Here is a 7083-nt window from a genome sequence, read left to right as displayed (position 1 = left end):
ATTAATTTTATTTACATTCAATCAACACTGATGTATTATTTGGATGATGATGACCAGACAGTAATATTTGAACATACGTTCATAACTTTAATCTACCCATTGAAAAGCTCAAGTTATATCTGGTTCAGAATAAATTAGTTTGACATAGAAAATGAAAAACTCAAGAGCCACTACTGATAGGTCCCTATTTGAATTATTATGAAAGAACAAGCTTTAAATATTACAAAAATGTAAAGAATAAGTTATATTACAGAGTGTACAATACAATAACAAGGACAGGGAATGAGACCTTAAAAATCTAACTTTTTCATGGATTGCTTTGAAATATTTAATGGGATGTGATGTCTCATTGGAGCCCAAAAATATATTACTATTGAACTTGAGTATTGATTACCCTCTCCTACTTGCTTTAGTTCTGGATTCAATTCAACATATTTACACTTAGAGATCTGCAACGGGAAGCCCTCTGGGGTATAATCACTTTCAAGTCCACATGTGACTAAATTTGGTCACATTCCTGATTGTGTAAAAGGCCCTTCCTGGGAAATAAATATTAATTCTGGCTGCTTTTGAAATACGAGCCCTCAGGGCACCCCATCTTCTTCCATTTTTAGGTGCCACAGAGAGATGCTTTAACACTTGGGTGGAAGTGTTTTTAAAAGAACTGTGAAGATTTGGAAGAGATTTTATTTTTAATATCCCAGACTGCATCCTCTGCCGTCGGTTGGCTTTGTTGCTGGTGCTCCATCTGTCTTGGAGATGCGGAAACGGAAAGGGCAAAATGGCTTCTGTCGATTTAGAAATGCCTAAAAAGAAAAAAAAAATCAATTCACATGTCGGATGGAGTGCTCGCTCAGATTCCTTTACTCCTGACTTCCAAAACAGGATCCAGGTGACTGTTGATCTGCCAAACCAGCTGCAGCGGCTCCAAAGGCTTCTCCAGAGGTGGAGAGAGGGCAGAGTGCGTAATTTCCTCCTGTTCCTTAGCCCAGCAGGTGAAATGCTCAGATGAGTTCTGTCCGCATACATTTCCTTAAAGGATATTGTAGTCAGTTCATCCGCAGGCCACAGTTAGTCTGGGGTTTGCCATGGCCTTCTTCACTCTTTCAGACTATGCATTAAATGGTGTTTTTCTCTCCCTGTCTCTTGTACTGAAGAGTGAAAGAGACTGAAATCTCACCCCTCCCTGGACATCACATCTCAATTCAAGCTCTTGTTATCCTTTCCTTTTAAGCTGCCGTGCAATACCTGGGAGACGTATTTGTTGATTATATTTGTAACTGGATCACTTCATAGGCAGTGTATCAGGGAGAGCTAAGGGCTTCTTCCCACACTTCCATTGTTTAATGTTTGTTTATGCATTTATTGAGTATTTGAAGCCTTAGAACATGAACTTCTAAAGATGAAGATCTTTTATAATGTACGTACCACAGAAGAAGGGAGGGAGAGATGGTTCAGTATTATCTCAAAACAGATCGTAAAATCTGGATGCATAAAGTGACTCTGTGTGCGCGTGTGCGTGTGCGTGTGTGTGTGTGTGTGTGTGTGCATGTGCACGCGTGCACACCTATGTGCAATGAATCTCATATGGAAGTCAGGGACGAATTTCAGGAGTTGGTTTTCCACCAAGAGTTCAGGGGATTGAACTAGGGTCAGGCTTGTATGGCAAAATCTTTTACCTACTAAGCCATCATGCCCACCCTGGTGTGTGTGTGTGTGTGTGTGTGTGTGTGAAATATTATATAGCCCAGACTTGCAATCCTCCACCCTCTGCCTCCCAGGTACTGAGATTACAAATTGTACCTTTGTTATGGTTTAATACGAGATACCCTCAGCCACATGTTGAAAGCTTGGCACTAGCTGATGATGCTATTTTTTTGGCAGTGTTGGGAACTTTTGGAGGCGAAGCCTAGCTGGAGGAAAGAGGTCATTAAGACTTCTCAATCTCAGGCTCTGCTCGGTCCTTGGTGCCCTCTTTTATCCTGCTTCCTGCCTATGGTGTGAGTCTCTCACCGTACAACCTAAAACGTTAATAAAGTCACTGGTGATGCACCTAAGCCGCCATTTCCCCTTGTTTTTCTTTCTTTCTTCTTTTTTAAATTTTTATATTTGATCACAAAAATGTACATGATAAATACAGGAAATTGGTATTGAAGGAAGATTGTTGTAGTGACTCTCAGAACAAGCCTGGCCTGGTTCAGAAGCCTATGGGCATGGATGTCCTAAAAGTTTGGAAAAGTTTGAATTCTAATTATTCTTGTGAAGCCTAGAAGACCGTGGGTAGAGAAAGCCTAGAATACTGAGCAGCAGGAGCCCAGGGCACTGTGGGTGGCAGGAGCCTAGAACACCTTATGGAATGTGATAGATGATGTCAGCAGGAACTCAATGTGCCACAATGCCATTAAACACAGTGACAATATCAATAATTTTATCGCCTCGATGTTAGAGGCAGAAAGATCAGAAGTTCAAGGTCATTCTCAGGTACCTAGTGAGTTCAAGGCCAGTATGGGATACTAGAGACCCCGTCTAAAGATGCAATACCCAAACAACACCTGGTTTCATGTGTGCATACATGCATGCACACACACACAGACATACACACATACACACACTACTACTACTACCACCACTACCACCACCACCACCACCAACAACAACAGTTCAAGAAGTTTCAGATGGGAGCAAGGACTGTCTTGGGACTTAGAGACTGTCCGTGTCATATTGTCACAAACGCTTTGTCTACATTTTGTTCATGTCTGAAGGCTGTGGAAGGCTGAGTTTAAACAAGGTGGGAGTAGAAGAAATTGCAACATTGTTCCTATTCATGCTGTAGCATGGTTATTACAGGCTGCTATTAGCCAAGTTTACATTGAGAAGAGGCAAAAATAATTAGAGAGGAAAAAACTTAAATAACTTGTAGTTTGTTAAGAAAAGTACAAAGTGGAACGCTGCAGCTAAGGAAGGCCTGGCCTCTGAAGAGACTGGTGCCACTGAGAACAGCAAAGCGCTTTCTATCATTCCAATGGGAAAGGCACCTTGAGGGCAGGCCAGGAACCGGCAGACCCATCCAAGAGTGTGAAAAGGTAAAGTCGACTGAAGGAGTTTGAATTCAGAAGTAAAAGCCTCTGGAGCATCTTGGTCCCACAGAGAACTGCCTGGAAAGCTGTTTCCCCCAGGATTCACTTCACTGTGCTCGGCTACACAGGCTCTCAGAGGCCAATATGGCTGCCCAAGTAGCTGCACACCTTGAGCACTGCCCGTGTGCTGATGGTTTTGAGGGGTCCGCTCCTATTTCAGTGGAGAGCCTGAAGATCAGGCAATGGGTGTGACAAGGTCAGAATCCTTGCAGGTAGCCCCGGAAAGGGCGCTGTGTGCACTTGTGAAGGCGAAACCTGGGTTATGACAGAGACGCGAGGACGCTGGAACTCCTGGGAACAAGGAACAGCTGCCCAGAAATAGAAGCCAAACCAAGAGGGAGGTCAGGGGCTGCAACCAATAAGATCACAGAAGAGGGACTGCCCAAGTTTGTCTGAGCTGACAGCATGCCAGATGTGTGCCAGATGCCATGCATAAGCTGTAAGATTCACTGTTTCTCCCATTGGATTGCAACCTTGCTTTTTGGTCTGACCCCTCTTTCTCTTCTTGTCCCTTGTAGATGGAGAATCCTGACTTCTGTCTTCTGGCAGAAGTACAGGACTTTACGACTTGGCTGGGGCGTCAGAGTTTACTTTGAATCTCCGAGATTTCAACTTTTTTTTTTTCTGAGACAGGGTTTCTCTGTGTAGCCCTGGCTGTCCTGGAACTCACTCTGTAGACCAGGCTGGCCTCAAACTGAGAAATCCTCCTGCCTCTGCCTCCCAAGTGCTGAGATTAAAGGCGTGTACCACTACCTCCCATCTTCAACTTACACTTTTAAATAGTGCTCAAGTGGTTCTTTTCGGGGACCTTTGGAAATGGCCCGTGTGCATTTTGCATTGCAAGATGGTGATGTATCTCCAGGGGCCAGAGGCAGGATATTATGGTTAGACTGAGAGATCTCATCTCCAGGCCTGTGTGCTGAGCACTCGGTGTCCAGCTGTTAGTTGTTTTAGGAGGCAGTGGAAACTCGGGGGCTAGCAGGAGGAGGTAGATCACCAGGAACACACCTGGTCCCTAGTGCTTGACTCTCGGTCTCTCTGTGTCCTGTCTGCCACAACTTCCCCTCCCTACGGTGGTAGGCAGACAACCTGGAACCATGAATTAAAATGAATCTTCCTTTCCTTTGTTTACACCAGCTGTTCTATTGCAGCAATGAAACAAAAGCTAACTGACGTAGTAGTATTTAATTGCAGAACAGAACCAAACCTTCATGATGTAAAATGACTGCTCTTACCTTTATGAACCCCCTCGGCTGAGGTGATACCAGTACCCTGGAAGTGGGCTGCTACTTTAGAATCATCCTAAAGAATGCATTTCTGACTAAAAGTGAGCTGCTGAGAATGTGATATTTGAAAGCCATGTGAACGACCAGAAGTAAGGTTTTACATTTTGCAGTTCCGCTGATAGACCTGCACATTAGAGCTTATGACACACAATATCGAATTTTCTCACTTCCCAGACCTCATCTTAGACTCCACTCACTCGCTATCCATTTCTCCTATCCTGTTACAAGGCATTGTCCGTGCCCAGAACTCCCTCACCTCTGGAACCTTCTTGAACTTTGAAATTCCACCCTGCCCTGGGCTTCGTAACCATCCACTCCGGTGCATTGCCTCGCCAGGCTCTGATCGTCCCACGGTGCCATCAATTCTGCTTGTCTCAGAGCCCCAGATGTCTCGCCTTTCAGGACACATTCACCACCAGAAACTATGCCCTTGACCCAGTTGACTTTACAAATTCTCATCTTGGGTCCGGCCGGCCGTCTGTTCTCTTTGGTCCTTACGCTACTGGGGCCAGGGGTCAGTGTCTCACACAGTCCTGCAGCTGACCGCTGTTTCATGTTACAAATCTCAGGCCTCAGAGGGACACTGACAACCACCTGAACACACTGACTCTCCCTGAGCTGACTCACAGGGGACAACAAATCGCCCCACAAGCTGTAGCATCACGATGTCTTCAGAGGTTCGTTTCTCCGTTAGTGACTGTGACATGCGTGTTTCCTCCTTTCGTTTTCACTTTCATCTTCAGTTTCTTAAACAGATTACGTCTTGTGAGGCGACACGTTAAAGAGCTTGAGAAAACATCAGGATCTGCCACATCCCTGTTATGTACTAGTGCCGTTCTCGGGGTAAGGATGCAGTGGACGACAGCCACGCAGCCCTGTCTCATGATGTTTACCAGAAGCAAGGCACAGACAACAGGAAATCTGGCCAAATAGACACAATTAGCTTTCCGGAGTTACGGCTTTACAACCACAGGTTCAGTCAAGGGTCTTGTTTGAAACAGATAGGTCTTTAAGGGTTTTGTATTTACTGAATTGGAAATACATATATGTACAATATCTATCTATCTATCTATCTATCTACCTACCTATCTATCTCTCGATATAGAGATATATAGATATAGAGATGATATATAGATTTAGAGATGGTATATAAATATATAGATATAGAGATATAGAGATGATATAGATATAGAGATGATATAGAGAGATGATATAGACATAGATATATAGATATATAGATGTATATATATGTATAGATATATAGATATATAGAAATATGTATGTGTATATACAGTTACACACACATATTTTTGTATATGTGTATATGTATACACACATACATATACATACATATACTTTTTTGTTGATATTTTATAGAAGCTATAGCACACCTATCTGCATCCACACTTACAATGCACTATAAGGTACAATTTAGAGTAAGAAAGGGGGTGTTTGTAGGTTTTATGCAGCTGATATTCATTTGATATAAGGGGTTTAAGCATCTGCAGAATCTGTCTCCATAGAAACCAATGTCTGTGGTTCCTAGGGACAACTGTCCTATGTCATAAGGTGAGGAGCCTGCAGAGTCTGGGGCACAGTGGAGGCAGGCAGGCTGACGTGGAGAATGTTCCAGGGACATGCTTCAGCCAGACAGCCTGGGTTCAAATCCCAGGTCTCAAACTATATTTCTGACTATGGGCCAGTTACCTATCTTTTCCTGTCTGTAAAATGAGAATTCTTATACCCCTGAATATCACAGGGTTTATGTTTGTTCTCTCGTGTTGCCTTGACGATATGCTAGGTATCAGGTAATGTATAGAGGTTGTTTTGGCTTGTGATTCTAGCAGCTGCAAAGTCTAAATAGCCAAACAACTTAGCGGCATGAACTCTAGCAAGGGTCCTTCTGGGGCCCCACAGTGGTTGGGTTGCAGTAAAGAGGGCCGCCATGCTGTGAAGGGTCAGTTATGCATATGGGCAGGAGTCAGGGAACCAGGGAGACGCCGGCTCACTTCCTATGACAACTTCCTGTTGCAGAAAGGAATCCAGTCCTGTGAGAACTACATTAATCCCTTCTGAGGATGGAGTACTTGACCTTTCCAGATCACCACCTACAGGCTTTGCTGCCTTTCAATACTAATACATTGTTGACCGAGTATGTAGTACACAAACCTTTGGCAGACAAGGTGAACCCAGACCGCAGGAGGATTAAATGACTGCGTTCACACAGGGAGTTTCCCTGGCAGGCCCTGTGTAATTACCAATTCCATCATTTTAAATCCTGGGTTTTACCATGGCCACCCATGCACGGCTCGTGCCCTAGGGCAGAAGAGGATTTCCAGGAAGGTAAAGACTCAGGCTTGCTTGGTTATTCCAGGCCCTGAGAGACTCTAACAAGGCATTCTCATGGGGTACAGGGAGAGTTCTGAGTTACAGTTGTCTAAGACGCTGCCTTCTTACCTGATTCTGCTAACACGGAGGTGACCAAAGGCGCTCTGGGATCTAGCTAAAAGGAAGTGGGGCTGGAAACACAGTCTGTCTGGCGTTACTGATGAGGGCCCATGCAACTCTACCTCTATGCTAGTTACAGCTCCTCCTCTGGGATTTGGAGCAGGTCCTGTGACTCCCATCATCCACTGGGCCATGGCACAGGCAGTGTCTGC

At 44.4% G+C, this 7083-nt stretch overlaps 1 long non-coding RNA gene across 1 annotated transcript in view; it reads left to right on the top strand.

The window, feature by feature from the left end:
- The first annotated feature begins 5097 nt into the window (after window positions 1-5097).
- Window positions 5098-7083, top strand: part of LOC127688062 (uncharacterized) — a 5588-nt gene continuing 3602 nt past the window's right edge. Inside the window, exon 1 of the long non-coding RNA XR_007978528.1 lies at window positions 5098-5266. This is a non-coding gene — a long non-coding RNA (uncharacterized LOC127688062). The remainder of the gene's footprint in view (window positions 5267-7083) is intronic.

Source organism: Apodemus sylvaticus, chromosome 6 (assembly GCF_947179515.1).
Source record: "Apodemus sylvaticus chromosome 6, mApoSyl1.1, whole genome shotgun sequence".
Classification (NCBI taxonomy): domain Eukaryota; kingdom Metazoa; phylum Chordata; class Mammalia; order Rodentia; family Muridae; genus Apodemus; species Apodemus sylvaticus.
Note: the sequence above shows the minus strand (reverse complement) of the source record. Positions and strands in the feature narration are given on the sequence as shown.